Source organism: Vidua macroura, chromosome 6, assembly GCF_024509145.1.
Source record: "Vidua macroura isolate BioBank_ID:100142 chromosome 6, ASM2450914v1, whole genome shotgun sequence".
Lineage (NCBI taxonomy): Eukaryota > Metazoa > Chordata > Aves > Passeriformes > Viduidae > Vidua > Vidua macroura.
The window spans coordinates 23,870,032-23,897,966 of record NC_071576.1 but is presented as its reverse complement, the minus strand read 5'-3'; the positions used below and the strand labels follow the sequence as shown (position 1 = coordinate 23,897,966).

At 36.2% G+C, this 27,935-nt stretch overlaps 1 long non-coding RNA gene across 1 annotated transcript in view; it reads right to left on the bottom strand.

Moving 5' to 3' along the window:
* The window catches only part of LOC128808946 (uncharacterized), an 83,430-nt gene that overhangs the window by 12,490 nt on the left and 43,005 nt on the right, over positions 1–27,935 (bottom strand). The window contains exon 2 of the long non-coding RNA XR_008437577.1: positions 13,471–13,583. This is a non-coding gene — a long non-coding RNA (uncharacterized LOC128808946). The remainder of the gene's footprint in view (positions 1–13,470; positions 13,584–27,935) is intronic.

Below are 27,935 nucleotides of genomic sequence, written 5' to 3'. Positions count from 1 at the left end.
TGTCATGTATGATACAAGGCAAAACTTTTTAAATTATTTTGAAGACACATTTTTTGTTGCTTCCTTGTGTATCAAATGTACTCCTAAAGTGGCTCTAGTTTTTCACTCTTAATAGACATTTTGATATGCAGTGGTTGTACTGCCTTTCACACTGCAGTGGGGACTGCAGCCATGATAGCCATGTCAAGTTTCTCCACTGATTTATAAGTGAGCTGTAAAACTTTGCTCTAGTTTCAAAACAAAAGAACATTTATTTTTGAACGCAACTGTTTAAAACAGAACTTCACATACAAATGCATCAAAACTACATTGTGCCAGTTTGCTGGACTCCCTTTATAGAAAACATTTGTTTTTAAAAGCCTTTCCTTTCTTGAAATTGTGTCTAGATTGATAATTATCTAAATTAATCAAAAGCTACTCAGACTTGAGGTCTGGATTCACTTGAATAAGATCATTGTTCTGAATAATGTTAACGGCTCAACAGCAGGACAATTAATTCAATAACTGTTTGTGTGCTGGCTCAACACATTGATCCTGACAAACCATAATGAGCTCATGATGGATACAATATCATTCAGCTCACCACTGCATGACCCATCTAATCTGACACTTGAATTCAGTTCTGATTTTTAACAACAGATCCTCAAAATAAGGAGAGATTTTTTGCACACTAGTAAGTCAATGTTCTTCTATTTTCCCTAGGTTTGTCTTGACATTTATCTATGAAGAAAACAAGGTACAGCTGAGGATCATTGCAATTACCTACTCTGAATTTCTACATGAAACAATCCATAGCATTTAGGGATGTTTCCATATCTGTGCCTTATAGCTCATGGAACAGGCTTTTCCCAGACCCTGAAGGACAGCTGCTTATCTGTTGTGGCAGCCAATCTATTATGATCTCCCTTATCATTTTTACTACAGCACCAAGAGCAAATAGAGTAATCACAACAGTAGCAGGGATTGCTACAGGAAGGTGAAATTAAACTGCAGAATTCAGATAGGAAGAGAGAAACACACAGCACTATTCCCAGAAGCAGCACCAATTTCAGTGGAATATCAAAGGACTCCAAAGGACACAAAGGGTTTGCATCTTCAAGACACATAGGTTTCAGAAAACAGAAACATTCCCACTTTTAAGAAAGGGACATTTGTTAAATTTTCAACTGTCTACATGAGATTAAAGCTGACCCTTTTTTTCCTACTTCCATAGTTCATAATCAAACTCAGACAAGGAACTGATTGTCAGCAAGCCCTCAATTGTAATAAGTAAACAGATAGATAGATTATACATATATAAATAAACACACCAAACATAACTACATTTCACTGCAATTTCATTAAAGCTGTAAACTAGAACAACTGCCTACAATGTCAGCCAGATTTATTATTCACTCTGACATGGTCACCCAATATCAACATGGTCTGCTGCAGGGAGGCATTCTCACAATGACAGAGTTGAAAGCACAGCCATTGATTGTGGTTCTCTTTCCCAGGTTCAATTAAGAAACCACCTTCTTTTATTCCTCTTCTTTGGGCTTTCTTCATGATCACTCTTGCAGCAGTGCACAGTGAGTGCTAATAAGTCAAACACTTTTCATTTAATGTCAGTACAAATATTGCCTCTTCACATGGGATTATATTTTGCTTTTTTTTTCTCACGACTGTGTGTCCTTTTGACAGCAGGAGGGGAGGGGAGGGGAGGGGAAACAGATACTTAATCATCACAGTGGGAGGAGATCTTGAATGGAGTTCAATGATACGTGCTGGCATCTGCATTGTTTAACTTACTACTAAGTAGTTTGGGAAAGGAGCAGACAATGAAGAGGCAGATTTTCCTGAGCTACTCATCTCAAACAGGTTATAATAGAGCTAAAAAAGTTTCAGTAAAGATCATAAGGACAATCAAAGTCAAGGAGCAGTTTCTGTACCAAAAATAACTAAGTAGAATAGGACTCCTTGGAGGGTAAAAGAAAAGACTGAGGGGAATAAGACAGAGTTCTTTAATATCAGAAGTGTCATAGAGAGGGTGTATAAGGATTGATTTGCCATTGACTCTCCCAAGAAAATAAAATGGGAATGTGAAATTGAACTCTGAAGAAGGCAGTCCAGAACTAAGAGAGTTGTTCTTCATACAGTCACTTAAGCTACAGTACTGCTGGCCACAAGGTGCTGTGGAGTGTAAACATTTACAGGACTTCCAGGAAAGATTTGCAAAGCTCACAGAAGAGATACTCACTATGCTATAAAATAAAGAAAAAATACAGCTGTCTCCACAGGCCCTTGAGCTGCAAATAACTGGATGGCAGAGAAATAATTTTGGGAACCATATTTACCTTGTTCCTACACTCTTCTCTCTACATCTGCTTTTGGTCACTGTCAGAGACAGAATACTGGGCTATATGGATTGACCTCCAGCTGGCTCTTCATGGGTCCTCTGCCATTCTTAATTCAGCTGGGCTCCACATGTCAGCCCTGCACCTCTGTTCAAGGTCATTATGCAAGGTATCCTATCACATGTCCTTCTTCCTGCTCTAAAGTGACTTGTCAGATTGTAGCTGCCCTTTCAGCCTTTTGAATAGTAGAATATATAGGTAACTCCAAAATGCAATAGGTAACTCCAAGAATACTGTCAAAATAAAGCTGCAAATTCGAGATTGAATGGCATTGTGCACTCAAAGTAGGATTTTTCAACATGTACCATTTTCTATGTAAATGGTACAAAACGCTTTCCCTCCATAAACATTTTCCAAATGTCCAAATCAGAGTCACCTGGTAGCCTAGTTGTTATGTACAGTACAATTACCACAGAAAAGCTTTGCAAGTTTGGGAAAGTAGAATATATTACTTGGGATGTTAAATACTGAAGAAAAATAAAACATATGAAAGAATTCAAGGAAACAAATCATATAAATATTATACAGAAGTACAATATTTAAATGTCTATACTCCAATTTGCATTTCAATATACTCCTTTAATACCATTTTTGGTTGTTTAGTGATGGAAAATGACCATTAAAATAGCCACTAAAAACTGCAAAATCAGATTCTATACCAATTTGCATTGCCAAACAGATCCTTGGAGATTCCCCCTTGAAAAGCCAGAACAGATGGGTAAATTGACAGTGAAAACCTGTCACAAACTTTAGGTCTGTATCTAATTTTCCCAAGCCAGAGTCAATCCTGAATAATATAGCTACGAACCGTGTTTACTGTTAGAACCATGCAAAAGCGTAGCAGCTCTCATTCAGGTCAGGGCAATAGGATATTCCATTAAAAGTGCTGTATGTTTCTATTCAATATGCAGTGTGAGCTCCCCTTGGGACTAGAAATCAAAATAAAAATAGGAGAAATAGGCAGGTTTCCAACCAACCAAACACGCTAAGTTATGGAGTGAATTCTAAGTCGTGTTTTTGATGCACAGATCAGAATCAGTGCTAAATAAATACTACATAACACATACAGAACATAGGAGATTTTAAACTAGCTCATTCTGTGCTAGTTCCACACTGAACTGCCTTTTCATAAATATTGTAATGAATGGTTCACACAGATGAGCATTCAGTCTTGGGCTATAATTGGAAAATTCACACATTTGAACACCTTGAACAAGAAAGCTGGCAGGATCACAACATAAAGACATAAACATGAACATTCCCCTCAGAATCTGAACATTGAGTACCTCTAAATCTTTGCTGTATAACCATTCATTTCTCATAGAAAATAGAAAGTATCATTTTATAAACAACTGTTCACAACAGCCATAATTGTTTGCTATTCAAACAGAGGCTATTGCTCATATTTGGTGGTAATAAGCTCAGCAGTAATGAGACTGCATTTGGAAGTGTCATCATGCCTATTAAAGTCCAGAAGACACTAAAAGTGGTGCATTACTCTGCTGCAACCTACTAACTGACCCAAATAAAATCTTCAGCTCAAAAAACAAAAGTAAATGGAATTAATGGTAAAGGTCCAAAGTTACTATCAGTGACTCCCTCATTCATCTGGCATCTGACAAGACAACAAAAACACACAACAATTAAAACCCTGTGCCATTGAAGCTAACAGTAAAGCTCTGGAGAGCTTTGCTGTTGGAATTGAGATCTCTTTTACATCCAAAAGAGACATAAAACATAAAATTCCATGAAATTACCTAATTCTGTGCCAGAAAGTAAATCTACAGAGCACTTGGTGGCCCTTGCAGATCCAGCTTCTCAGACTGCCAAGGATGGTTCACTGATTTTTTTTGAGGGGGAAGGTAATCCTTGTTTGGACACTCATACGCAAAATGAAAGTATTTGTACAAAACAGAGGAGAAAATTGGAAGACTAACACCTCACAACTACATATCTATTTATAGTTTATGTCTTCAATTTTATAGTCAATGTTTTTTAAAATACCTGTTTGCAGTGTTATTTGCCATCCCTTCAGAAAAAAGAATCCAAAATTTCAAAATGCAGTTCCAACTGTAGCTAAAGTTTGTTAGCTCCCTGATTTCAGCTCTATTCAAAAATAAGAGACTTGTTTACGTCAGCTGGTAAATTTTCTGTCTGGGACAATTCCCCATAACCCAGGAGACCCTGACTCTCATCAAAACATTTTATCTCTGTGTGAGAAAATTAATGGTTAGTTTGTACAAAGTGGACAACATTTGACTGCAGTTAAGAGACACTTGCCACCATAATTCTCCACATAATTATTCCCTAGCATAAACTACAAACAAATTTGCACGCTGTCCCTTAGACATTTAGTGCTCATGTTCTGAAGGTATCATTTTCATTTCAATGTACCAAAGAAGTGTAAAAACCTCACTATTTTTCTTAAAGAACTGTGTTATTTTCTGGTCAATCCTACTCCAGAGCTGCCATCTGCTAGTTCTTTACCAATTGCCATGTCATTACTTTCATAGAAGGAAGCCACTAATGCTAAACTGCCCCATTAACTGAATCATTCATTCAGCAACTGGATACTTTGCAAATTATATCAGCCAGGATTTTTTGTGGTTTATAAGCTGTGGATCTCAAACCACTATCTCTCAGGGAGCTAGCTCCTTTTTGTATCATTTGTGTTAAATGCAACCTAAAGACAAAGAAATCTTCTAAACAGATTTGGAAGAGAAAATTCTGTCAAGAACCTCATGTCAGCTATGAAAACATGAAAAAACAAGCCAGATAAAAGAATGGAAGTAGGGCTAGTAATGAACAGAAGCACACTTTTCCCATCACTGGATCTGATTTTGCCTATTTGTAAACATGTAGAAGTTTTAATTTATTTTCCCTATCTTACACACTTAGGCTGTTTCACCAGAATTACACAGGAAAAGAACTCTCAAAAAAAAAAAAGTCTGACACTGTTCACAGAAAGAAAAGCTCTGTGAGGCTGCTCTGGTACTGTGTTGACTTATATGTAACCAGGCTTTTGTCCTCGCTTGTCAGAAGAGACAAGAAAACTCCTCTGCTAACACTTCAGATGGCAACAGACCTGTTCTAAAACATGTTGCTGATTCAATTGCTGTATTTTAATATTGTCTATAGCAGTCAAAAAGAGAGTATTTTCAAGGGTTATGCACAATGTGTAGAATGTAACTTGCAGAAGAAGACAAACAGATCACAGGTGTTTTAATAGCCTGTGAGTGAGGGCCAGTGTGGAAAATAAAATAGTTCTGCAGGAGAGGCATGTTCTGACTATGGTGCACTGAAAGAACCATTAGTCTTTTAATAGGACATTGGCTTCTGTTTCTCTTCTCTCCAGTGACATCTGAAGCATTAAGATGTGGCTAGTTAGGTGATTAATAATAGGAAGCACTCCATCACCTTCAAGGAATTGGAAACTTCTGCACTTACTGGAAAGGTGGGTAGTGAAATCACCACCATCAAATCTACCTTAGAAACTTAACAAGATTCCTTGATCTACTGGTAATGTAGACTGTAACATGACCTGGGAGTGGTCAGGGAAAGAGAAATTTAATATTGCTGCTTATTATTCAACGTACTAAGACTGAAACATGCATCTTAAAGCTTTTATTGAATGAAGCATAATAAAAAGGGGCAGCACAAGGATTTCTGCATATGCAAGTATGCATTCATTCAAATACTTGTCTTGCAGCTTCCCAGAAAGTTCATAAATCCCTCAAATATTTCTGCATTAAATCACACACCAGCATATACAATGTTTCCATGTTCAGTGAAGAACACTTTGTACATCAACCTTTAAAGGAAAGAGAAGGAAATTAATTGTGCTCTTGGCATACAAATATGGTTTGCCAAAAAAGAAACAAGAACATTACAAAACATCGTCTCAATCACGCAGGTCTTTACTCCAGGGTCAAATGAACTTTTTCTAAGACCTGATTACGCATTCTTTTTTTAATTTTTCCCAGGTCATTACTTTTAATGTCCAAATTACATCTCTTGACAAACTTTAACTTTGCAGCTAGAAAGCAACATTTATTTCTTCCATAATTAGTTACAGAGTTTTTGCTGCCCATTCCTGTGCAAACACAAATTTAACTGGCTTCCTTCTTTTGCTTCCTATTTCTAATTAGCCAAGGCAATAATGCCTTCCCTTTAGAAAATGAGCACTGAACAGTGTTTACTGGAAAAGGCTCGTCCTCCCTCCTATTTCCAGTGCAGCTATTTACCTTCTTGTCTTTGCCAAGGGTAGAACATATCTCACATTCATATCCTGTTGCCCAGAATCCTGTTAGGTAAGTTTGCTTGATACTGTAAAGTATAATTTAAAAAATCCTTAGCCTAAATTAATCATTTGAGTGTAACATTATAAATATCCCTTTAAATATCAGGAATTCTTGTCAGCAGTTGCAAACCAACTACCCAAGATCTTTTTTCACAGTTCTGTGGTTGTTAATAATTAAGCATTATATAACAATGCCAGAAGAATGCCTTTCATTCTCATAATATGAACAGAAAGAATTTGAGGTTTAAGGGCTTTTCTGAGACTTAGAATACCAGAATTCAGAGCTAAGCTCTGCTAAAGGCTTTTCTTGTGAACCAGCTCTTCTGACTCCACTGAAACTTCTTGTGTGTCTAATTGGAACTGTCCTTATAGCTCAACTACCTGTGTTATGGTCCATACAGATCCACTAGACAATAGTAGACAGCACTCACAGGCGCAAGAACAATGGTGCTAAGCACCTAGAGGCATTATAAACCAGTTTTATCTTTCCCAATTTTTCATCACTATATGAAGAAATTTCAGAAATAGATGAAATGCCAAATCCAAGTATTTTATCAGTTATCTTTGAAATGATGACAAAATAGTTTTTTCAGATATGTTGCCTTATATACTGATGTATTATCTGTCATTGTTTCATTATATACAGCCCAGGACAACATATGTTTAATATATGAATAGCATTTAAAAAGAAATAGCACCTTGACTGAGAAGCACTGGAAATTTGAATGGTTGATGAGCATTTAAACTAGTGATGTGTTTTTTTTTGTCATTGTATACCAAAAAATCTACAGTGACAATCATCCTGTTTGGGAACTTGATTACCCTTAGTGTTTCCAAAACCAGTTTCTACAGCATAGCAAGCACTTTCTCTGGTTCAGTTTAAGCCTTTTAGCTTTTATCACAAGGTAGGGAACCAAGCCGCTGTTGATCTTCTAAAAGCTGCAGGTCCTCTTCTTTAGAACTTCACCTTTTCTAGCATTTCCCATTTGCATATGCATAGCTTATTATAGTCATGTGCAGGAATTTTCCCTTTCTCTGATTGATTAACATTGTGTCTGATTCATCCTATTGCTCCAACTAATCAACATTTCACATTCTAATCTTCCCAAGTGCTTGTAGTTTTCCTGTCCTTGTTTTTTTGGGTTTTTTCCCCCTGAAAATTTAATAAGGGCATTCTCTATTCTGCTGTCTAAACCCTTAATGAAAACAACAAGCAATACTTAACTTGAGAAGCTTTGCTTTGCTCCTCTTTTCAGTTTGTGGACCACAGATAGCTACTCTCAGTATGAATTTTCAGCCACTTACTTACACATTCCCTAACCTTTCTGTATCTCAGTTATGAAAATGCTGTGCAAGAGAATGAAATTATGTTGAAAGTCAATTTGCTCCCTTCTCCACAAAGCATGTCCCTCATATTGTAAGAAGAATTTAGGTGGTTTGAATTTCATTTATTCTAAACAGCAGAGATACTTTATAAAATGAAATTAATTTTTTCTAAGGCCTTGGAAATGGCCACTTGTTATGACTGAGTGAAAACCGGTCTTGAAAATGATACCAGATATGTAAACCAAAAGAATTATCAGTTTTCCTTACATTATCTGAGTTAGATGAAGCCCTCTTATTGAGATACTTAAAAGAAAAGCATCTAGACAAACTTTGATGGCTAATCTCAGCAGTTGCCATGATTGCACCAATGATTTCTGGTTATTGAGCAAAATCTTATCAGTAGACAAATGCTGTAGGTGCCTTTGTAACTTAAAAAATATAGCTTTTTAAGTAATAACTCTACAGTCTTTTAATCACACATTTCATTATGTCCCCTTCCTAATAACCATTGTACTTAAAAATATGGAGACATATTGATATATCTAGAGCCATATTTTGCAATAAACTTAGAAGAAACCACCAAGTACAATCACACACTTTAGGATTCACTATTTAAAAAAATATCCGGCCTGTGGACCATTTATTTTATTAGCAGCAATACTTGGAATTGCTTAAGTTAGTTTGAGTTGTCTTCTTTTGTCTATTGCAATTTGAAACTTTTGACTGCTCCTTTCTTTGTCCACAATGTTTTCACAGGTTATTTTTGAAACAGTCATCACTCAAAGCCAGGAGTCAGTGAGTTGGCTTCACTTTCTGTCACTTAACTGCTCAGTTTTGTACATCACTATAAATGGGTTCTGCCAGAGCTTCTTACACATCCATTTGTCCATGAGTGTGTGCAACTGCTCCCGCTTTGTGCATGATTCAAGCAGTCTCTGATGCTGCTACTGCCCATTTTTCTTTATCCCAAATTGTGTAAACACAAGTTTTATTTCTTTAGAGGTCATGGAACTGCTCATCACCTACATCAATCAGTGTTACAGGCAGAGAAATAAAGTCTGCATTTTACTGTGGATACAACTTTTTGACATTACCTGTCCCTGCAAAGAACTGCATATGAAAAGATGAAAGTGGAGGTTCTGTGCAGGGTCAGAAGATGGAAATATGGACGAAGCTCTTTAAACTCTTGTTGTTAGCCTTGAATAAAAAAGATGAAATTTTTAAAAATATTCAGTTACATGTTTCTAACATGTACATGGTTAAAAACCTGCCTCTCCAGTTTTGAAAGAATAGCAAACATGAGAAAAGTTTTTCTATGGAAAGATCTCTTGAACCAGATTTTTATAAGTCTGAAATTGTTAGGCTTTTCTGGCTAGTAACTGTTACTTTTCTGCCTAGTAACTGTGTGTTGCTCACACAGAGAACACTTTGTGTGCCCTGTCATCCTCACTGTGAGGTGCAAACGCTTTGTGAGATGCTGCATTTGGATGACCGCTTTAATTAGTCACTTTAATAACAGACTGGCCACTACAGTTAATAATAATAAACACCTTCCCATCTGCTGGATTTTAAAGACAAGAAGGCATGTTGCTCCCTCCCAGTCTCAACTCTACACACCTGCTAATCTGTCAGTTTTTCTACTTGTTTTCCACCAAGCTAAACACAATAATTCCTGTCCCTAAACAGGCAAGATAGGAGCAATAAGGACAGAACAACACTGCTGACTGTGGTGTTAAGAGAGAACCTGTCAAACCATCAATGACAGACATGAGGTAAAAGAAGGTTCCAGAAACTCCCACCTGGTTCAAAGCTAACATATACATTTTGATTATTTCCTCTGTCTGGTTTAATATTCAGTTTCACTTCAGCTGGATGTAAGTAATAACCCACATTATAGCCAACTTTCCAGGTACATACAACAAAATCATGTTGTCTCCAAAGGAGGAAGTTCCCTGCAGTTGCTGGCTATGTTTTTGGCAGGAATTCACTGACCTTGACTGTAACCACCTAGTAACAAATTGATCACTGCCACAGAATTACAAATTTTTTTCTAAAATTCATGAAGTCTTATGAGCTGTCAGGAAAGGATCAAAGTAAATTCATCAAGCTAAATCAACTATGTTTACTTTGTCTTTAGCACTATAAAAATCAAGAGGACTATATATTTAAGAAAAATGGTCTTGAAAGGTCTGAAGTCTAATAATTCATGCATTACTTAGACCAAGCAAAAGAAAGCCCGTTTTAACTTTCATGTATTAGAATATGATGCAAACTTACAATAAGAATAAGTGATACTAATTGTCTCAGTCCTTAATCCAAATCCAATAGCACACACAAAAAAGTAAATGAAAAAATATTAAAGATTCAGATTTAAGTACAATTGTTAGTAATCCTAGAATTGTGGCTGTTATGAAATTATGGCCTAAAGTTAGATACATGTAGAAGGATGCTTTTCTCAAAAGATACGGTACTCGATACTGATTTTTTTGGAAGTGCAAGCACTTTCTCTGCTCTTTCTGAGAAGATTTGTGAGTCCAATTCTAGTGTTGTATAGCAAGAATTCTGTGTTTATTCAAGGCCTTAGGTAAAGAACTATTGGGCAATAAATGAGCTGACAATCCTGATATACAATACCGATAATTTAGATCTTCCCTCCTGCAATCCACACAGGTTGTTTTTTCATAGGGTATGGGTTTGGGGTTTTTTGTTTGTTGGTTAGTTGTTGGGATTTTTATTGTCCTTGCCCCATCTTCCTAAGTAAAGTAAGTGACAAAAAGATTTCATACAAATCCTGCATCTTAAATATTCTGTCTATGGAGTGAAGAAAAAAAATCATGTGAAGTGCTAACTCTCCTTGGCAAGTGCAGTTTTCACCAGGCTCAACAGGATATTGTGACAATGAAGGAGTGGCAACACAAAACATCAAAGTTTAAAAGAATGAGATAATTTTCTATACAAAAGATAGGACATGGACCTTTTACCTCAGAAAATGAGATTAAGATTTTGTCCAAACATATCCCAACCTGACAGCACATCATCTGAAAGTGTTTTGATAGCATTTGGTGAAGTCTTGGTAGCAGCATTAGAAATCACAACCTCAAACTAGAGGAATTCAGGCACTGAAGGAAAACATTTTCTTCTTTTTACTGTTCTTTTTTTTCTTAAGGAAAAAAAAAAAGCTCAGTTTTTTCACAGGAAGATAACTTGGGGAAGTTGGATCATCAAACAGAGCAAAAAGGAATGAGTGAGGACTGGAAATACCCATCCATGGCAGAGATGGAGCAGGTTTCTGTGAGAAAGCAAGATAGAGATCAGGTGGAACATTCTCTGTAGCTGTAACTTGCACAGCATGGGAGAAGCTGGATCATGAGAGGAAAAAAGAGCTACTTGCTAATGTTTATCTGAAGTTCTGCTTGTGGCTAAACATGCTTCCATTCCCTCTTGTCTGCCTTTGTCTCTGCCTGCATCTCCAACATGGAGCTATTTCCCAGCCTAAACTACTGCTGCAGGGAATCCCTTTTTTGAGACAACATAATCACATCTTTGTCTTTATATAGGGCCCAAAAAGAGAATCAAAAAGGGAGCTAGTGAGAAGTTGAAAACTGAGCATCCAATATTTTAAGTAATCTCCTGAGCAGTTGTGTTTAACTTGTTCCTCATGTTGGAAGAGCCTACTTTCTTTTTGTTTGTGGTCACAACCTTGTCAGTTTGGAAGGTAAGTACTCACTTTTTCATCTAGCCCTTTAGTACAGTTAATATCTCACTACATGAATTTTAAAACCAGACTAAAATATCTTGTTTCCTGCATAGAATTTACAGCTGCTGGCTAAGAATCAGACTTCCCAAACTTGCATCTTTCTTCTAATTATTTTACTTATGAACAAATTCTTAATAAATTTCAGATTTCGAGATAGTATGTGGATGGAGGTTGAAGTAGTCATTGACATTCGTGGGTTTGCAGGACTATTATTACCTTACAGATGTTTACAAGTGAAGAAAACTGGAGAATTTCTTCTCAACAGTCGTGAATTTCTGCCAAGAGTTCAACATAGCAAAATTCATGAAAATAATTGGTTTAATAATGATAACAAAGTTAAAATAACCTTGTATTCTTCCACATAAATAATATTTTAGTGCAGAATTATAAATTCAGTAATAAAGCTACAATATTTAGCATTTTTAAACAGAATTTTGGTCACAAGCAATATCAGGAAGACTCTAAGTGTCAGTACTCTTTCACCTTTCAGCTTTAATGCAAAGTATAACTGACTGCTGTGATGTACTAAGCAGCCCAAAGTAGGGGAGGGCCTAGGTCCTTTGCTCCTTATTAGCATTTTTTGTCAATGCCATCTGATGCATTCCAATGAACTTCTAACCTCTTGCTCTCAAAGAGTTTGGATATATCCGTTCCTCTAATTTTTATGCAAATTCCTGATCAATTCTAGGAATAGATTACACAGGTAAGGGGACTCCCATTTCTAGTACTGTTTACCTATCTTTTCAATGCTGTTTTACATAAGCAAAGGTGAATTATAAGACTGAATAACTATAAAAAGAAGAGAGAGTCCATGTGATTATTTTCTCCAAAAAAATTATGGAATTAAAACCCGAAATAATATTTGGTATTACTTATTGGCTCTACCAATCCAAATACTGGGTTTTAGCTACAGTCAAGTCAGAATTCCTCTTTGAGCTAAGATTTAGGTATTTTTTATTAAACATTAGTGAACCTATCAATATACACAGATATCCATCCATGGGCAATGTTAATAATAATGATCTTATTCTACAACTACAGGGAAAATCCCACAGACAAATAGGTTTTCATTCTAGTTATGGAAACATATCTTTACACATCAGAGCTTTCTCTTCTTATATGATACATGCTCTTCCACTCATCCTGGTGGCCCTTACCTAGGCTCACTCCAGTTTGTCCATGTTTCTTTTGTACTAGAAGGCCCAGAACTTATCCCAGCACTCCAGGCAGGGTACAACCAGTGCTGCATAGGCAGGACTAATCACCTTCCTTGGCCTCCCGGGCACATTGTGATGCTATGCCATGGACATCATTCGGTAACAGGCAACTCTGCCAAATTAGTTTTTGATGTAGCAATTTTCGCCTTCTCCTCACATAAGCAATATTTCTATTTCTGCAATTCTACAGATAGAAATAAAGTATGTTAGGTCATAAAAAATGGAATCGCTCAGACAAATAGTTTTTTTCCATCTCCCACTTTTCTCCTTTAGTCACCAATATTTTTTAAGCAACTTCACTGAGATTCCTAGTCTGTAGCTCTCTGCTGAATGCACAGTTTTAAGCACTCAGCTGTTCACAGTTTTTTATCTCCATGATTATAAAAACCATATTTAGCTTTGTGAGTCATGTGGAAAAACTTAGCAGCCAAGATGCTTTATTCTTGGGAAGGTGTCTCTAAAACTGAGACTTACCAAATTGCAAGCTGGAGATTCACTTCTATGTTGCTCTAGACATGGTAATGAAATGCTGATTAGACCTTCCTTGGATTTTGAAAGCCTGGCATTTGAGACATCCAGAAGATATCCTAGGTTCAAACATAGTGTACCCAGTCATACAACTTCAAACTATTCATGAGTAATTCTACAAAATACTAAAACTCTTAAATTATTACCTGTTATTGTCATTTTACTTTGAGAAAACAGATTCTACAGAGTGAGATAGCTATTGCACAAAGTTTAATCACATTTTCCCATCTTTTTTTTTTCCTCATCTCTCTTTGCTTATTTGTTTGAGGGACTTCTCATGTTTTGGTCATCATTTCCTTGCAGCAGGATTTAAAACATCTCTCATAGCTTCAAAATTATAGTTTTGAATTAAAAGATATACTGGAGAAGCTAGGAATAAAAATGCTCAGCAATTGAGATAAAATAATTCAAATGAGTCTTCTATCACCATAGTAACCTTTCTTCCAGAAATTTGCGCAGGAAAAAAACTAACATGCTCTACAGTCATGAAAGTGCATCTAATTATGATTTATTCATGACGCCAGTGATGAGCACTTACACGTAAAATGCAGATTGTACAGATTGTATTTGGGTTTGTTTTGAGTAAGAGTCTTATAGACTAGTCCTAATACAATACATAATATACAAAGTTTATACCTGTTTTAGAATACATAAAATAAATCATAATATCACATTTATCACAGTGCATATCTCTATCCTTACAATTATTTTCTTGTAAAATGCATGATTTTTTTAGCTTAATTGTTCAGTATTATCAAATATTAATTAAGATAACTTCTTCCTCTTTTATAATAAATACTGCTACTTTTCCTGAGCCTGCTTTTTTCAGAGCTATTCATTTTCAGCAAGGGTTGTAGAGATAGATTTAGCCTTGATTTGAAACATGGTCTTATAAAGAGTTGTGCATATTCTTAATATCATAGGTGGATTTATTACAAAGGTCTGTACCTCCTTGCCACATAGGGCATAAATTAACAAGAGACAAGGTACTTTTCCTCCAGGAAAAAATGGCAATATGTTCAATGTGCACAGACAAGTCTTCAAATTAAATTCGACTTTTCAGAGAATTCAACATGTTCTATTAAAAAGGTCATTTGAAAAGGAAATTACATACTGGCAAAACAGCACTGTTTAAATAGTGTGAAGAAAGATGGCACTGCCTAATATATTATTCAAAGTGCACAAGTAGTATATTTCATGACTAAAACTTTCTAATTCAGCCTATAAGAAAAACATGTTAATAATATCTTTTAAATTATATTGTTTGCAGGACATCATCACAGCCTAGATAGACACAATTTAGGACTGATCTTTTCCCATGTGAACTGAGAAGTTCCAATGAAGATCTATTGCAATCTCATAAGAATCAATTATGTCTTTGTGAGCCAATTATGTCTTTCTGAACTTATCAATTGCCAGATTTTTACATTTGCCTTCTGTGCCCATTTAAGAGAAAAGCAATAAAGTTTCCTACAACATGTCCACAAACTGTATAAAAAATTCCAAAATTGTTACAGTTTCATATGGCTTTTAGAAGGAACAAGATGCTTTGAAAATATAAATCAGGTGAATCTTTTGAAGTGGATCTATAATTTAAACACTGTAGGAGTAAAACATTAAAAATCTCCAAGCATCTCAGAAATACATTATCTTCTCCTAACATGCCTAACAAGTCCTTAGACACTTATTAAAGTGCAACAGAGAGACTGTAGCTCCATGACATTTTTCTTCCGAGAGATTGGTTAACCAGTGCTATATCCAAGTTGGATGGGAAAAGGACAAAGCCTGGCCTTATTCTAGTGCCTGAGCAACTGGTATGATTAAGGCTAGCCCCACATCAGAAAACAGAAGGACTGAATAAAAAAAAAAGGCAAAAGACTGATATCGTGCTGTGAGCTTCAACCAATGACTAAGGTAAGAGCTTCTCAGCTATGAGCTTTGTGAAGGGTTGTGGCTAATTTACCTGTTCTCTTTAAAAGACTGAAGGGAGAACTCGGAGAGGAAAAAAACAACAAAAGAGCAAGAACAGTAAATGGGTCTGAAAGCACAGATAGGATTCTGGAGAGAGGCAAAATGGCAATTTTTTGCATAGCTAAGGGAAGAAAAAAAAAGCAAGCATTCTGCTAAGATAGAAGAGGATGTGTTATGCTGAACAGTGTGGCTCCAGAGAAGAGAACCTATGTGTAACCAAAACTTCCGGAAAAATCAAAGAAACTTCATAACACCAATGTAGGATTAAGAAGTAGGCATTCTTTATTCAGCCAGATGCACCAGGGCATATCTCCTCCAAAATATTGTGCATGATGAGTTCCTGTTTATATACTGTATTGTACATACATATTCATTGATTGTCCCAGAATAAACATACATATGATAATCAATTTCCCAAAATCATTAACGTATTTTCCTTCTCCTTTATGAATGCATTTTTCTGTACTAAGGGTCCCTGTGGTGGTCCCTAGTAGTCAGTCTCTCTGATGAAGTAAGTTCAAAGTGAGGCAAAACATGATGAATTGCAAGAAAACTCAGTATTGCAGAAATTTTAACCAAGGGGTTAGGTCAGCAGTTGAAAGAGACTGCATCAGCTTCAAAACTAATGATGAAATCTAGATCATGCTGTGAACCAGGTCATTCAGTATGCTAGAAGACAATTCAGTGTGGGGGAAAAAATGATGCAGTATAAATAAGGTTGCAGAACACAGAATTCATCAACCCTTGTGACAGGGATTGGAATAGCTGACACAATCCAGATTGTGCCAGGTCATATCTATCAGCTTGCCACAGGAATGCATTGCTTTCCTCCATAAAAAGAGTCAGTGAAGGTAATACTTCCCAAAGTAAGCATAAAACTGGTGACAGTAGAAATGAATGACATAAGGAGACCAATTTATCCTTAGACCAACTGAGAGTTGTAGCTCTTCAGTAGTAAGGTTGCAGTACAGTGGATGTTAGGAAACCACAAGAATGACGTGAAAGCCTACAAAGTGAAAGCCTGCAAAGATATTGCAAGAGCATTTACACATTCATCAGATTGAGAAACCACCCACTGTTAGACAACAAATGACAGCTAATACCTTTAAACTGCATGGTGCCTACTTAGAGTCTGTTTGCATCTGCTAAATGCCAAAACAGAGAGTCCCAACACTGGCTCATACTCTGATTAGCACAGGTTCTGAATAGGATGCATGAGGTATAGAGAGCTGAAGCACTTGCAGTAAGGTACAAGTAAACCAAATGGTAATTGAAATGCAGCATTGATAGTCCTTTCTAAGAACTATTAGCTAAAAACTTTAACAGGAATTTTAGTTCAAGTCTTTGGTCTTTTGTCTTCATAGGCCAGCTGTTCAAACCCAATTATTTGTCTATAGAACTTCAAGAATGGCAAAGAAGAAATGTAGTATATAGGTGAAGATTTCCAATTATTCAACATCTTCCAACTGCTCAGCTTTGTACTCTTTATTCTACACAAGAGTCTGTTTTCTACAAGGCCATTTCATTCCAAGTCTTTGTATATAAGAGATTTTAAGTAAGAGTGCTTTAGATAGCCGCAGGAAACAAGTACACAGAGCTTTCAGAGGTTCAGTGAAAGCACCAGATGATTTTTCAGAGTCAGTATCTTCTTATTCTAAGGAGTCTGACAAAAAAGCTTATTGTTTCTATTGGCTAAATCAAAAGCACATAAATTGGAAGTATTCTCTTTACAAAATTTTTATCTGGTGTATAAGTCCTTTAATAAAAGGAGCTTTGCATTTCAACAGAAAGCAACAGAAAACTTCTTGAAAATGAATGATACAAAACACCACAGGGTCTTTGAAACAATTTGATACTATTTATTAGAACAAAGATTTTTGCATTGGGTCTATTTGAAGAATCGAGGTGCAGTTGAATGAACTGTTAAATAAGAGATCATCAAAGCAGTTTTGGAACTGTTATTTTGAGACAATTAAATTAGGGGGCTTTATGAAGTGCTCTTGTTTTAAGACGATTCTGAGATGATACATTTTTTGAAAATTAAAATTTGTCTGATACCAGCATTTTTCTATTTCATGTTATACTGCACACAATTATTCTAGCAGGACTTGAATGAAGCTATAAACAACAGGAAGAATATTGCTACACAATGCAACTGCTAACAAAAATTTCAGCATGCCCTACAGGATGACTATATCATTAGCAAAATGCTTTTTAAAAGGCACGCATTTTCAAAAATTTTTATTTGAACTATTTTTTTCTAAAATATTTTCAGAAAACGTATTTTGTTGTTTTTTTCATGTGAAGTTAAAAACACTTTTATTTTCTCTCTAGACAGGGACAGACAGCAGCAACAAATTCCTGAGAAGTAACCGTTCTGTCCTTCACTGAATTCTGGCTGCAAATGCCACCAGAATTACTTCAGGCTCTCTCAGTAACCACACTACAAAAGGTACTTGGAGCTTCAGAGTCAGTGTTAGACCATAAATATCATCTTTGAATATGATAAAGAAAAATATCTTATTTGAATATCATCTTCTGTGCCAAAGGGGTAACGATCCATAAGCAGGTGGTATGGTAAAAAAATTTGAAAGTGAAATTAGAATAATCAGAGACAGTACTGACAGCTTTCTTTCACAGCAGTTAAGTGCTGTGTCTAGTGAGGGAAGATTCCACTGTCTGGCTTTTTTGCAGTTTAGGAATTTCTGTTATGCTATCATAAATAGTATCCATTTTATTAAATGAGCTCTTCATCTCTTTTCTGGAGCAGTGACTGCAAAATCAGCCACTTTTAACAACCATGTTGAAACAGAGGTAGGATGATAGCTTGCTTTTCATCTACCTGAATAGCATTAGATTCCGTGTCCCCATATTTAAGGGTTATCACAGTCCCTTGATGAGTTGTTTGAACCAGAGGCTAGTGCATGCTTTCTGAGCCCAAGTAGAATTAGAGTGTTCTGCCTGACACAGTGAGTCTTATTGCACTGTTGAAGTGACCAGTCAAAAAAAAAATTACTAGAAATATGGAGACTAGTAAGAAAACAAAAATTTGTCCTGTTCCAAAATAAAAATTAAACCATTTAAAAATTGAGGAAAAAAATACATAATAATAGCCAACAACACACTGATTAGAGATTCAAGATCACATTCCAGTTTTGCCTGATGCATAGCACAAATCTTCTGTGACTTGGATTCAAAGAACTACTGTTCTGAGCATCTCTTGTCCTTGCTCCATCTTGACTTGCAAATTGAAATACATGATTATTCTTCAACAGTTCTGCCTTATACACTTAAAAATCCCCATATATTCTCTTCTGTTTTGCTGTATGCCAGTGACAACTCTTATTTTCATTTCATTTCAGAACAAAAATTCTGTTTGTCCTGCTAGTGTTAATCAGATTTTAACACCTAATACTTGTTGGAATATCCCAAATAATATATTGCAAATAGTGAAATAAAAAAAAGTCAAGCTAGTTATTATACTCCATAGCAATACTGAGACTTTCACTAAGCACTTTGTATTAACATTTTGTCTGCATTTACATAAAAAATGGGTTTTCCCTTCTGTTTCCTGATAAATGATAAATGAGGCCTTTAATGTACCAGTATGTACATACCTAATGTTATCATTCCAAGAGGATTTGATTAGAGTAACAGAAATCCCTTTATACTTGTGCCAGATGTTAGAATGCATCAAAGCATTCTGATGCTATAAAATATATATATTATTATGTCAGGCTCTACCATCTTTCCCTACAGCAACACCAGCTCTCTACTGATGGCAAATGAGCACAGCTAAGAGAAAGCTGAAGAGACAGTTTATTTCAGGAGGCAGACAGCACATGCATGTTTACCCATATGATGAGCTGTCTCAGTAGCAAAGCTTGAATTTTTGCTCTTTCAGAAGTGTTCTACTTCCTAAAATATGAACTCTGGCCAAGCTGACAACAATCACTTTGTCTTTCACACAAAGGAACACAAGTTGACCTCTCTTATTTTTGTTGTTTGTTTTACTATAACTGCAAAATTGTTTTAAAGCCAGTGCCTGAAGATTGTGAAAAGGCATATAATGTATTCCTCACATGTCTGACTGACAGCTACAGCTACTTTGAAGTCTGAGATTTTAACATAAGTTACATCCAAATATTTCAACCCAATCCTAAAGTCCTAAAAGCATATATTCTTAAATCAATTTTGGCACTCAGATATCATGATCATTATTAGAGTTTAAAGAAGGACAGTCTTTATAGATAGAGTAGGGACATTTCAGAAATTAAAAAATATTCAGAAATTCAAGAATAAAAGCTTCATTTTGGGTTGGCAATAATAAAATATGTGTGAACATGGGGTAAGATTCAGAGGTTCTAAAGTAGCAACACAGAATTGAAAAATTATGACTAGACCTATATGTTATTGCTTTCCTAAGCCTAATTGTGCACCTTGATCCACAAGACAATCTATTGTACCAGGGTAGATCATAGTTCAAGAACTCTGATGAGAACATTAACACCAAGGCCTGCCTTACCCAGTGTTTGTGCATCACTTATCATGAAGAGCCTTGAGTTGAGCAAAACCAGCAGAAGTTATTGCCAAGAATGGACAACTACTTGGTAATCAGATCTTGAAAAAGAAAAAAAGCCTAGAGACCTCCCAGGAGTCTGTGCTTGTACTGGAATAGTTCCAGTTACAGATGAGGACTCTCTGGTGCAGAGTTAAACTGTTATTACATAATTCTTATCACTTACAAATGTAATTGAATGCATATATGCATTGCATGTATGTACATATGTATGTGTGCAGCATGAATATAATTCATATTACATATAAATATGAAAAGTTAGAGTTCATAATCCTGAGTGTAATCCAAGTACAAGTCTTCCTGTCTTCTACTGCATGAAACAGTCAGTCCCTATAACAGCTTTGGTTTTAGTCATTTGAAAAGCCTGAAGTAATATGAGACCAATGTTCAGGCACTATCTGTAATTTTCCTCAGGATAAGAGACAAAAATTTACACAATACAATTTTGATATCCTATGCTTCCCTACTCTGCAATAAATGAGTTAAATCTGCAATACTGACTTCATTTGAGAAAGGACCATACCAAAAGTTAGTATGCAGAACATTGGTTATAATTTTTAAAGATTTCAAAGGAGGTAAAAAAAGAAAAAAAAATTCTATTCTTACAGAGCTTTAATGATAATTTCCCTCCAGGCAGTAATTCCCTAGAGACAGTTCTTTTCAACCATACAGCTCTGGGCGTAATCTCCCTGATAAGAGTAATTCCTGAAGGGCATCATATCAAATGTTGGCTGGAAATTCAGAGAGATGGGGGTCATGCCACTATTTCAGATTAGGAAAAAAAGCAGTCTCTCATCTTTTCAATAAAACATCAGGTTTTTCTGGCTTATATTAAACTTTTCTGCATGTTTGCTGCTCCCACTTGAAGAAAAAGTTGCTTCCCTGCAGTTGCCTTATGATTGTTAACTACTCTTTTCTTTGAAGTCGTCTTTTAAGCCCCTACTTGAGTAAACCAAGAGATTGCTATGTCAGCAATCAAAGCTGGTAGTCATTAGAGAGCTGGCCTCACATGTAGTGTTTTCAATACCTTCTAGGACACAGTCAATATCCCAGTCTGTTTCTTTAACATTGAGTACAACACCCATGGGACTACTGCAGCCCTCATACACAGAATGGATCAGACATTTTTGCTTTGATAATTTACAAGCATTGTCAAGAAGTTTTATGGTTTTTGTCTTGTGACAAATCACAAAAATACAATGAATTCCTTCAGTGCAGTGGCTCCCCAGAGGCAGCTCACAAAGAACTGAATTGTTCAAGAAGGCTTTAACTTTTTTCTTACTGTACAAAAAAGCCTACTGTAGTAAAAATACATAATAGCACAATTGGAAATAATAAAATGAAATCACGCTCTAGATGAAACCTCCTGTGAACAAACATCATTGAGACTTAGCAAGATTCAATAAAAATAAGTTCTATATGAATGAGGGCTAATTCTCCATTTGAGTATGTAGGCTTCTGGAGGATAAACGTCATACTTGCCTAATAAGAAATGTCCTAACCAGTGAGGAAAGCAGGTGAGGAGTCCCTCAGAAGGGAATTGATTCATTTCTCCTAAGGATGTCTCACCAAAACCAGAGTTACTTTGTGGTTTGGGGCAGTGGAGACCGTTTTTGTCATTACTGCTGTGTACCAGGGGTTATTAATACACAGGTATTAATTATTACACAGGATGGCATACAATGCATGAATCTCCATCCTAGCTGAAAAGAAACCATAAAACCTTGCTAAAATATTACTGTATTTAAGATAATATATGCTGTACCTCTGAGGAACGCAGTCACATTACCTAGCCTGTAGAGCTAGGTCAGGATCCAATCAGATCAAGGCAGATTAAGCATTTCACGTGTTGAATAAAATAGAGATTCTGAAAATATACACTAAATGCTTAATGATATTAACAATAGAATCTTGTTAACACACTGAACCAAAAGTCCTTTAAGATAAAATGTTGGGAGAAAAGGGTTAAAACATAAAGATTTAGTGAGGAGGGAATAGTTCTCACTCAAGCTGAGTGACCTTGCAGCAGGGAATGCTGAGAATGTTGGTGTGGGAAAACTCCATTGATTATGTGTAGTATTGTTCATCCTCTGCCTGCTTTGAGTAGAACTCCTGTGTAGAGGAACTCTTATAGACAGCTTTGAGCCTTCTGCTGGAAGAGAGAGAGGTCATAAAAGCAGAGTCTTGTGATAAATAGCACATGGTAAAGCCCTTTGACTTATTGGAGTAGGACAGTGCCCTGCCTGCTGCTGCCCACTGGGGTAACCTAAGCCTAACAGAGCCTGTGTCCCTATGTGTCTCTTTTCTCTAGGATGAGCTAAGCCCAACAATGTCCCTTCGTGTCTTTGCCACCTGGCATTGTTAGGGAGGTAATGAAATAAGCTCTTTGCATTTCAGCTGTTCTTTGGAGGTTCCCCTGGTTAACTCTATGTGTTGATTCACCCAAAGACCACTACAGTTTTGTAACATTTGATAGCCCAGATGTAGCACTGTAGTTAGCAATTATTATCATTGAGGTCAATTGCTCACGTATATAGGAAGAGCAAATTCACTCTAAGAGGATTAAAAAGCCATCAACAGCTTCACAAGAGCATAAATGTTTAGAAGTTTCCCCTGTATCCTCGGAGAAAATTACTTCTCAATTGTCTCTTTTATAGTATTCTAATATCTCTACATAAAATTACTTGCTATTTGTGATTTGCCTTTAATATGAAGAAGATTTGCAATGTAGTAGACTCTGGAATGCTTCATTTCAATGCAAAAGAGGTTGGCAACAAAAGGAATTATTTACATATCTCTGTGTCACAGTTTAGAGCATCCTGTTGTCATCAGCATACAGTTATTTGTACAAGCATGTAGCTGTGACCACCTGATAATGCCAATATCTTGTGAAACACAGCCCTAGCCCTTGATGATGGAAGAGAGTGCACTCCCAGAAGAATTGCTGATAATATCAAATTGAGACGGAGTAGTCAATATGCTGGAGGGCAGGGCTACCATTCAGAGTAACCTGGGCAGACTGGAGAAGTGGGCTGATAGGAACGTCATGAAGCTCAATAAAGGCAAAATATTGCATCTGGAGTATAATAGTCCTATGCAACAGTACAGGCTGTGGGATGTCTTGGCTGAAATGACCTGGAGGTCCTGGAAAACAAAAACTAAACACGAGACAGCACTGCGCTCTCACAACCACTAAGGCAATTGTATCCCAGGCTCTGAGAACAAGTCAAGGAAATTATTATTCCCTTCTCTGTGGCATTTATGAGAACAGTTCTCCAAAGATTTTCACACAGTGCATCAAGTCCAAGAGCTTGTGACAGATGAGGAGAGCCTGAGGGAACTGTGTTTATTCATTCTTAAAAATAGGAAGGCTCAAGGGAGATCATATCTCTGTCTACAGCTACCTAGTGGGAAGGTATAGAGAAGACAAAGCCAAACTCTTCTCAGAGATACGTTTTGGAAGGAGGAGAGGCAACAGACGTGAGATGTGATAGGAAATTCCAATTAGAATAAAGGAAACTGCTTTTGTATTGTTGTTTGCTGAGTTATTTTACCATAGGCATTATCAAAGATGGCTGGACTAGGTGACCTCTGGAGACCTCAATGAATCTATCACTAATAGCAAGCCTTGTCCAAACACTGCTAAAGGCATAGTTTTTACTTCAACAGTTTGAGGCTTCAGCCAAGACTGCAGCCTGACTCTGATGTCTGCTTAACATAAAGATAGTCCAACCAGAAACTCTTTGCTTCTAAGAATTGCAACATTGGCCCACTAAAGTCAAAGCCCATATAGGCATGACTACAACATATATCAGATTTCCAAACTCTCAAAACACAGAGAAATTGACTAACCTGTTATTTGCCTTTAGATCTCCCATAATCAAAATAGTTAGAATTGAAGATGAATTCTGTTACCACATCAAATAGTTAAATGCATTAGAAACCTGTTTCAAATTATTTCTGTTTTAAATTCACCTGTAATATCTTTTTGAATATCGTAACCTTTTAAAATATAGAAATCTGTGAACTCTAAAATACTATTATTTCATTTTAACAATATTCCACTTTCACCTCGATTGCATGGAAATGTGCATTGATAATGATTCCACTTTAGGTGCCTTTGGCAAAAACCAGTATCTGTCCCTTTGGATGAAAAGAAAAATATTGAAGTAGCTCATACTGTTACTTCTGTCTTCCTTTAAAACAACACATAAGCATACACAAAGGGAGAGAGAGAAAGTAAAAACATAAAGATGCAACATTTTATCTTCTGCAAATTGTCATCATCTCCACACTGCTGGAGAAACTTAGATCCATGACAACTTTTCCGTGCTGGGCAAGCCTTATCACTGCCAGACAAAGGAAGTTCATCTACTGCCACACTGACTGCAATTGCAAACAGTGCTAGAGCCACCTAGACCAGAGCTCTCCACAAGCACCTTCTACCTTCTTTTTTGTCTGTCCAAATATCCAGGTTATGAACCTCTGTACTAATTCTCATTACAAAAAATCTCAGTGATTAAGCCCATTATCTAAAACAATCTGATTACCTACAGCCTACCTGTAGATATCTGAAACTAATGAGGTAGCAACTCCTCTCTTGTTATGCAGTTTCTCTGCCTTGCTGTCCCTGGTCATAGCTAATACCTTATTTACTCAGCCTTCTGCTGGGGTTTAGTGTCTCAGGGGGTCTATAGTTACACTCCACAGTTAGATATTTCTTCTAATGAGGAATTTTTTTAGCCCATGTCTTAAAGGCATTAAGTCTTAAAACTTTTTAGCCCATGTCTTAAAACTTCATTAAGTTTTCCACAACTTCAACTCTTTGAAGACAAGTTGCCAGTGGAAAAAAAACTACCTGTTGAGATTTGGTAGTGGGATTCGACAATATTGCTTCAAAGTTCCTCACCTAAGAATTGGTTTCTGTCATTAGTCAATGAGAACAAGTTTCAAGGTCTCCATGTTTTTGCACAAATAGGGCTCATGAAACAGATACTACTCAAAGCAGCAATAGTGCCACTGATCTCAGCTTAACCAAGCCCTGCACATGCCAGCTAAGCACGGCACCAGTTAGCACTAGAAAATCACTTGGCGTATTGAAACATAAACTTTAAGAGATTTAGAGATTTTAGAGGAGCTAAGATTTTAGTTAGAGATAAGCCTTACTAGAGTTAATTAAAATAAAGGGATTTTGTAAGTAGGCCTTGATGAAGTTAAGAGTTAGTAGTTAACTAATAATTGATTGCTTGCCAACACAATGTTTAGTTAGCTGGGTATATAATGAAGAATATAGAAACTGACAAATAGCTTTTAGGAACATAAGACAATTGTGGGCCTCCTCTGTTCTGAAACCAATTGAAGACAAGGAATGGGAGTTCTACCAAGGTTCATTTGTCATATTAGCATTGAAAAGGTAGAAAGGTCAGAATTAGGAAGACTTCATTTACTTCCTCATTTCGGGACCCCTCCCCATGAAAGGGACCACCGACCCATTTCAAGGAACAAACTACGCATGCTTAATAGCTTTTGAAATGATTAGCATACGAAGCGAGGAATGGGATGTACTAAATTATGAATATGTATTTGTATTTTGGATATTCAATTCTTGTGTGGATAAAAGGACTCTGTAATCATTTGAAAGGTGCGGTGTGTATTTGGGAGCTATCCTGCACGCTGCCCGGCGTCGCAATAAACATACACTTTCTAACTTTAAAGCTGTTGTAGAGTTTTTGTCTGTCACAGTTGGATATCGGTGCTAGATCAATATCCATATTTCTTTAATAAATCAGTATGACTTTGAGTCACTGTGATTTCAGTGCACAGGCTGGATGCTCAAAAATGGCTTGTCATTGTAGAACTTTGTACGTTGTCTGTGCACACACAGACACAGTCCCACCATGGCCTCCTGCTGACTGATCCCTTAAACAGTACAGGGCAGCCATTTCATTACTTTTCTTGACTGGAAAGGATTAGGACATCTGTGACATCCAGGTTCCTCCTCCAACCTTTCTACATTAGTTTACTGATCTGAACAGGGCAGGTGGGAGCATTTTCACATTCTGGGTCAGGCAAAATACCAAAGCAATACTTTATCAAATCTTAAAACAAACCCTAGAATATGGTAGATCCTCTCTGCACTTCAGAGACCAGTATCATAAAATATTCTTATATAATGCCTCACAATATTTGCTCTAAGAAAATGAATGCATTGATTGTAATAGGTATGGAGTATAACAATGTGTCCTTGGCTTTCAAAGTCATTTCTGATTACTTCTATTAAAACAGTTCATATTCTATTTAATATTTTCATTTCATTTTACTAGCCAAGAAATTAAACTGCCTTCTTCAGAGATATCAATATGATTTAAAGGAAGTTTCCTGGGTAAATAAACCCAGATGGCTATTATTAATTTGAATATTTGCTTTTGCTGATGTAGACTTTACATTAGAAAAAAAATCAGTAAGAAATTGAAAAAATTATTTCTGAACTTAAAAAAATTACAGATTTTAAAAACACACAAACAAAAATGCAATGCATCAATAGTTTCATTTCTAAGAGGGATATACAGCAGTACAACACTTCTGAGTGGGTATTATGCAAACTCAAAGAAGGCAGGAGCTCTGGTTTTAGGAGGGCAAATAGCATTCCTCTTTTAAATAGTTCTGTCTCTTTGGTTGTCAACAGCACCGATTTAAAGTGTCCTCTGAAAAATCTTTTAATAGCTATTCAGTTATTGAAGTGTGACCTTTTCACATTTTAATAACCTGGAAACTGCATTTTTATCCATAGATTATAAATTATCAGATACCAGTCAAATTCCCTATGCCAAGCACAATGTATAAATGAAAGCTGCTTCAATTACCTAATTTTATATTTGGGTCATTATTACTTCATCCTTTAAAATATCTAACAGATTGTAGCCAAAATCTATTTGATGAGAAAATGTTGATAAATCTCCACTGCATTATCAGAATTGAATTTTCAGTCTTGCTAAGGATACAAGTATGGAGTTTTTTGTGTCCATTTTAAAAAAATGAAGCAAAGCATCTAGTAAGAATTGATGAAAGAAAAAGAAACATAGAACAGAGTCACACTTCATGATTTACACACCCTATTCAGCACAGGTATGGCAAAGGTCCCAGAACACTGTGTGCACTTCTCAAGGCCAAAATAAGAGCTAACCATTATAAAGTGAGGAAATAAATTTTTCCTCATGTGATCATTTATGCATTCTTGAAGGTCAGATGATGGAAACACCATTAAGATGAATATAAAATACAAAATATTTTAATTGTGATCAGTGTTTGCCTGACCATATTGCTGACCACTATAACTCTGCATTCTACTCTCATTCCAGTTTTAACAACATGGGGTTTATCTGGATTTTTTTTTACTTTTACTTTTAATTATATAGCATATTTTTGCAGGAGGCCTTTTGCAGGAGATGATATTTGTCTACCAGAACTATTATTTGAATCTGAATCTACAAGGATGCTCACTGATATTTTGACTATCTCCTGTCCTGTCCTGTCAATGAGGCATTAAAATTGCCTCATTTTTAAATATGATAGCATATCATAAGAAAAGCTTAAGAATTCTGATTCTTTTTAAACCAGTGTATTAGAGTCTTAGATGTGCATAGTATTTACCCAGATTTTCTATTGAAATGAAAAGCAAAGTGCACACTGGCTTCAGGTGGAGTAGAGATAGGCCACCACTGAGGGCTTTCATTAATTCTTCCTTCAAGCATAAAACACAGTGCACATCTGTTGAATAAGTGCCAGTCTGAGCCATTTTTTACCTTAGTGTGTATTCAAGAATGATCAGAAATGTTAATACTATATGAATTTGAAGCCAAAA